Source organism: Coenobita brevimanus, chromosome 19 (genome assembly GCF_032717465.1).
Source record: "Coenobita brevimanus isolate Jiangsu-jjx chromosome 19, ASM3271746v2, whole genome shotgun sequence".
In the NCBI taxonomy this organism is placed as follows: Eukaryota; Metazoa; Arthropoda; class Malacostraca; order Decapoda; family Coenobitidae; genus Coenobita; species Coenobita brevimanus.
The window spans coordinates 29,060,423-29,067,550 of NC_136972.1; positions in this window are offsets into that span (position 1 = coordinate 29,060,423).

The window sequence follows — 7,128 nt, forward strand, 5'->3', positions numbered from 1 at the left end:
CCATCCCATTTGTATATCCTAGCTACGTCCGTTTTCACCTCTGTCTGTTACCATGCAAAATTCCACGTAAAACTGTGTAGGCCTATAGTTTTTTTGTGTATGTGACAGATTGGGACTAAGTGAGCTTTCTATAAACGCAGATGCTTTAGTTGTAATGTCTGTTATATCTGTAGGCTATAGCAACGTAAGTTTTCAGCACTGTGACATGAGAATTGTGGTCACGTATATCAGGCACAGAAATAGAAAGACATCGGCATACTGTATGCATAAATAATGACGTAGTAACACTTTCGGTATACATGAATCAGAGAAGAGGAAGTTCTAACTTTTGCTAATTTACAGCCTACATCTTCCACCGCCGCTGTACTGTAAGAGGAACGAGGCGCCTTATAATACACAGATGCAGTTCGATTTACCTTAACACTACGGAGGCTAAGGGGGATGGATGGAGCGGGCAGGACGGGCTTGGCTTGTAAGGACGGGCGTTGGAAGGTGGCAGGTATGGGAGTGGTGAAGAGCTAAAATAGTTTTCTATAAGGAAGATACGTGAAATACAGTCGGGTTCAAAAAGTTGCCTAATATTTCACCTCTTCTCAAATTCCTCTGCAGATTCTTAAGCTGAGAGAGGCTTGGTATGCTTCTGTGACACTATATGTTTCTACTCGATATGATGCGTCAGGAAGGAAAATGACGGACGTGCCCTAAGTGTGATGGAGACTCAGTGAAATAACAGTTGAACTTTTATCCCTGACTGCACGGCCATGAGCAAAAGTTAGTCGATATTCCCCCGCCAGTAATTTTATGTCCTTCCTTTCATAATTCTCATTTCTCCCCAAACGATAATGTCCTTCACCCCCTTTAGAAGAAGGAGCGATAATGTTTTTGTCTGCCTCTGTGTGTGTGTGTGTGTGTGTGTGTGTGTGTGTGTGTGTGTGTGTGTGTGTGTGTGTGTGTGTGTGTGTGTGTGTGTGTGTGTGTGTGTGTGTGTGTGTGTCCATTATATCTCATGAAAGGCTTGAACTATCAACATGAAACCTTCAGGGTAGCAAGATATGGCCAGAATCTTGTACGAGTTCGGAGGCACTCGGTGTCAAGGTCATCAAAATGGCCGCCAAAGGTCAACTAGTTTTTATCGTCCGCCGTAGCACCATTATATCTCGTGAACGGCTTGAGCTATCAACATGAAACCTTCAGGATATGAAGATATGGCCTAAATCTTGGACATGGCCAACAGCATATTCTGGCGGGCGATTAGCATTCGGCTGCCCAGTTTCATCTTCACTCTGTTTTTGCTGTGTTCGTCATATTGCTATCACATAATTGCAGTCACGTTGCATGTTTCATTGCTACAGTCAGCAGTGAAGTGTCAGAAAATATGACTACGGCTGTGGCTGCAGGTGTCAGTTGTCATTTTACCACACTGATAAAACTAGGATACGTCCCAGAGAGAGAGAGAGAGAGAGAGAGGACAATGGGGAGAGAAAGCCCTATGAGTTTATATTTGATTAGCCTGCATTCCACATTACATAAGGGAGTCCAGATGCTGTAAATAAACATTTAGTAACAGTCTTTCTTCTCCAAGTACTTAAGAAAATGCCATAAGAAACTGCAGGGAAACCAGATACTTTTTTTTTTTTTATACCAGGTGCTTCAGAAAATGCCATTAAATATGTAAATGAAAGAAAAGTATTTGGGAGCCGAATGCTAACAGCCCGCCAGAATATGCTGTTGGCCAAGTCCAAGATTTAGGCCATATCTTGACACCTTGAGGGTTTCATATTGATAGCTCAAGCCGTTCATGAGATATAATGGTGTTAAAGGCGGGCGATAAAAATTAGCTGAACTTTAGCTGCCATTTTGGTGACCTTGACCTTGACCCCGAGTGCCCATTGTCGAACTCGGCCAAGATTTTGGGCATACCTTGATACTCTGAAGGTTTCATGTTGATAGCTTAAGCCGTTCATGAGATATAATGGGAACACACACACACACACACACACACACACACACACACACACACACACACACACAGAAAGTGATTGAGAAAAGCAACAATATGATTCTAATGGGTGATTTTAATTGTAAAGAAATGAACTGGGAGGAATGAGTCTCAGGAGGCAGTGAAAGTTCGTGGGGCACTATATTGATAAATATAGATGAAAAATGTAATGACCCAGTGGGTCAAAGAGGAGACACGATTCCGAGATGATGACACACCAGCAAGACTAGTGATTACGGCTAACCAAAAAACCTAACGTAATTGAATCTTTGAAATATCTGTGTCCTATGGGAAAAAGTGGTCATGTGGTCACTGAGTTCCGGATGACAAAAGGGAACGTGATGCCAAGAGATAAGCTTTATAGGCAGGGAAGATACAACTTTGGGAAAGCAAACTTTACAGGATTGAGAAAATTTTTCGAAAATGCGGATTGGAGAAAATTCAGAGAAACAAGAGAGATACAGAGGAAGTGGAATATCTTTTCTAGACCTCCATAATTCGGGAGTGGTAAAATATATTCCAAGAGTAAGTGGGAAAGACAACAGGAAAAAGGATTGTTTTAACAGAAGGTTTATGATGGCAAAAAAAGAGAGGGACATATCGGGGATCAAGTGGAGAAAGAGAGGTAATAATAGAACAAAGGAACAAAGGAAGAATATAAAAGAACTAGAAATGAATATACAAGAATACGTACAGAGGACGAAAGGAACTTTGAAAAAGATATAACTGACAAATGTAAGGAAGAACCCAAATTGTTTTACAGATTTGTCAGTAGCAAATTGAAACAAAAGGAAGGAATCACCAAACTGAAAGTACTGTAGGAGAGGTTTACAAAGGTGCGGCAAAGCAAACTGAAATAATGAATAAATGTTTCCAATCGGTTTTCACTAAACAAAGGGATTTTGTGGAAAGGGAGGGATTGACAAGAAATGTAGTGATAAAAGATATAAAAGTGGAAGTGCAGGAAGTGTATAAATTACTAGGAACTCAAGATGTAAGGAAAGACCCAGGACCGGATGGAATCTCTAACTGGGGTCTGATGGAATGCAGAGAACAACTGGCGGATAAGATTCACAGTTTAATTGTGTGTTCTCTGGAAGAGGGGAAATGCCTTGGGAATGGTCGAGGGAAAATGTGGTACCAGTTTATAAGGGACGAAACTAAGAAGAACCCCTGAATTATAGACCAGTGTCCCTGACCAACATGGTCGCAAAAATTGTGCGAGAGAATCCTGAAAGATAGATGGATAAAATATCTGGAGGAGATGAACATTTTGGCTGAAAGTCAGTTTAGATTCAGAAGTGGAAGGTCATGTGTTTCCAACTTGCTGAGCTTTTACTCAAGAGTGATTGACGTGCTGCAGGAAAGAGACTGTTGGGTGGATTGTGTGTATTTAGATTTGGAGAAAGCCTTCGACAAGGTACCCCATAGGCGACTAATTTGGAAACTGGGCACAAAGGAGGCTGAAGGGAAACTTCGTGGAGTGGATGAGAGACTTTTTGAGAGATAGACAAATGAGGGGAGTAATAAGGGACAGGATGTCTGGATGGAGGGAAGTAACAAGTGGAGCCCCACAGGGCTCGGTGTTAGCGCCAGTAATGTTCCTGATTTACGTAAACGATATGGTAGATGAAGTGAACAGTTTTGCAAGTCTATTTGAGAAAAGTAGAAGTTGAGCAAGACTGCAAAATGTTGCAGGAGGAAATGGATAGGGTACATGATTGGAGCCGGATGTGGGAAATGAAATTCAGCGCAAAAAAAAACTTAAAATATTGGAAATGGGTAAAAGTACCAAGAGGCCATCACTGAAATATTTGATGGGTAATGAACCAATCACAAAAGCGAGATAAGAGAAAGATTTGGCAGTACTGGTCCTGGATAGTTTGTCACCTGAAAAATACATTAATCAGACAGTTAGAGAGACGTATAAACTCATGATATAACTTAAGAGTAGCATTTCATTACACGGATGATGAGATGATGAAAAAATTGATGGTGGCCATGATCCGCCCCAGGTTAGATCGAATATGCAGCAGTAGTGGTCCCCAGACAAAAAGAAAAATAATAAACAAGATCGAGAGATTACAAAGAACAGCAACCAAGATGGTCCCTAGCCTGGCAGATCTGTCGTACAGAGAGAGGCTGGAAAAGCTGGATCTGCCTTCCTTAGAGGACAGGAGAGAGAGGGGCGACATGATTGCAGTGTTCAGGGCCATGATGGGAGTAGATAAAATTGACAGAGAAGATCTGTTTGTATGGGATAGGGGTAAAGTTTGGCTACCAGGTAAGATAATTCCCCGTGGCTTAAACAGGTACGGCCAAGCAATATCGAAGTAGTTTGTAGCAGTAAGTTATTAGGCAGGAATGAGTCTCCTTGTATAATTATATCCATCGTCCAGTCTACTACACTAAGCTGTCAACTACGGCACTAAGTTGAAAAGAGCTGTTCTCTTTTTACTTTGTCTTTGTGGCGCTGAAGAGTATCCTACACGTGGTAGCACTGTGACCCAGGGTGGAGTAACTGTGGCGTCAATCCGGGAGCCAAACCTGAAACCTCCACATATTTTCCTGCACCTCGCCGCTTGTCCGACATTGGTGTGATGCTATCTGCCACAAAGGGCGAGGGGCGCGGTTCCCTGCACAGAGTACGTATTTGTACTGTAGTAGGAGGGGTCCACAGAAGCAGTGCCTGCCTGTGGTTGACAGGTCTTTCCCAGACAGGCAGAGATCAAGCAACAACAACAACTCTAACTTTGCCGAAAACTGCTCTCTAACCAGCTTGACCTGTGAGGTGTAACAGCAGAGTAACACCTGCATATGATGCTGGTCATGGGGGAGTGATATAGGGTGTAATCCCGCTATGTTGTCTTTTTCCGTAAATAAGTTACATAAAAAGCTGCAACAGGATGAAGATCCGGAACGGGTTAAGGTGGAATGAGTATAGTAACTTTCATCAAAACTTAAGACACTGTCTAGCTAGCTATACCGTACCTTCATTTCCGGAGGCAGAGGTTGAGGGCGTGGCAGGGAACAATATCACACTACTGTCGAACCATCACTCACACAGCAAAACGTCCACGCAATGGTTTCCCCACGCACTCCTATGGCTTCCCTGTGCCAGGTAAATACTGTATATCATACATTCACCGCAAGGCCAAAGCGAATATACCTACAAATAGCCGCTAAAAACAGTTCTTAATCTGTACAGAGGAACGTTGCTCTGAGTGACCCATATCAATACTCCGATCATAGATTAGGGTGGCGAGATTAGAAGCCGCTCAGTGAGTCAGCAGGGTATTATGGCGCTAGTCTGATAACGCTAGACCGCTGAACTTTGAATTAAATGTTGAAATCCAGAGAAAAATTGATAGATTTATGTAAGGAAAGTGGAGGAGGAGACCGAAGATGAGCTGGAGACGAGAGAGGAAATGACAGCTGCTTTTGTTCGTATCCACCCGCTCTAGGATTAAGTAGTAAATATATGTAAACATTTATCCATCCTTCACCCAATTCTTTATACAGTAGTATTGTCAAGAACATAGGGACCCGGGACTAGGCTACTTAGCGGAGACACGCAAGTCGAGGATGACCAGTCACTCTTCCATGAGCCAAGATTTATCGATCTTGCCTTGAGCGTCACTATATGATCTTTGCAATACTCCCCATCATTCGGACCTGGGTTCGTATTCTTGTCTGTTAAGGAATCTCCCTTGCATCGCTTCCTCGGCGGTTTATTTTTGGATCCGGCTAGTTACTATTACCTGTAATTTGTATCTTACTTAACCCGCCGTGTGCCAGCAGACTTTGGACCCTCATGGAGCCGTGGTGCCGGACAGTTTTCGACCGATCTTTTTTTTTTTTTTTGCTAGATAGGTTAGAAATGAGGAGAAAATATGGAGACAACCACAAAAGTACTCACAGATGCCATTTAGGTCGATTTTGAGGTCGATTCTCCCCGAGTAGGCGGCTGAAAACTTCGGAGTAACGCCCATAGACTTTATCGGCCGCCGCCGACACCCATCGAGTTCAGGGAGAGCTTCGTTGTCTTCATCGGTAACTATGCTATTCGAGCAAAGGACACTCTTTGTAATGCTAGGTGTTTAAGACTCGATTTCCCGTTTTTCAAACACCTAACACAGAGCAGGGTTCTCTTTCGAGACCGGGGCTTAGGACAAATATGAGAGAGACAACTCCAGGCAAGAACCTTACACGTGTATTACTCAGTCAGACAAGGGACAACAGCAGATGTTACAAACACAATATCTGGTTAATCACAAACACTTATACCTAGATAATTAGTATCTCACAGGATACTGGGGGAGAATACACTAAAATAACACTCGAGGCGGAGTATGCAGAATTAGTGCGGTCCAAGGTCTCCGAGATGAGACTCACAAGGGGGAGGGTGTAAGGCACTGGGGTCTAATCGTGATTATGGTAGTATGAGGCGGAGTTTACTGGTAGCGTGTTCACTTTACTATTTTCTGGAGGCAAGGGACTTTTGGTTAATTATTAATACAAACTCCACGGCTTGGGTGTTTCTCTTACTGTGATATGATGGGTATTGTGCATTGTTCTTATTCACTAGCACTTGGGTTCTATATGGACTATTCACTGTTCCGCCTTGTTACTGTTAGACCATCACTATTCCAGTTTCACTTAAAACTGTTGGTCTGGTACTATGAATGCACTTTATTGCCTCGTCACTGTTATATTACACTAGGGGCGCAGTCACTGTCTCATGGGTCACTGGGCGGCGGGTGCGGCGGGGAGACAAACCGGCTCTTCTTCTGCTGGAGCAGGGGCACCGCCAGGGGAGGCCGTGCCGAGAGGGCACGGGATCACGCATAGGGGCGTCTTCTCTCGTCCAGGGCTGCAGGTGGCGAAGGGGCCCGTACTTTCCGGGCTAGGGACAGGAGTGTGGCCCTCAGGACTGGGGCGGAACAATTGCCTGAACCCCTCGTTCAGGTTCCTGCTGGAGGCAGAGGTCTTCCGTCATTGAGGCATAGGGAGTTCCCGCCCGGGCATTCTGGGGAGGGCCTGGGGTTCCCGAGGGCTGCGGTCCCCAGAGTTAGGCAGTGCCAACAGCGAGGGGCTGCGGCACTGGTCTGCGTCAGGGTCCATGAGGT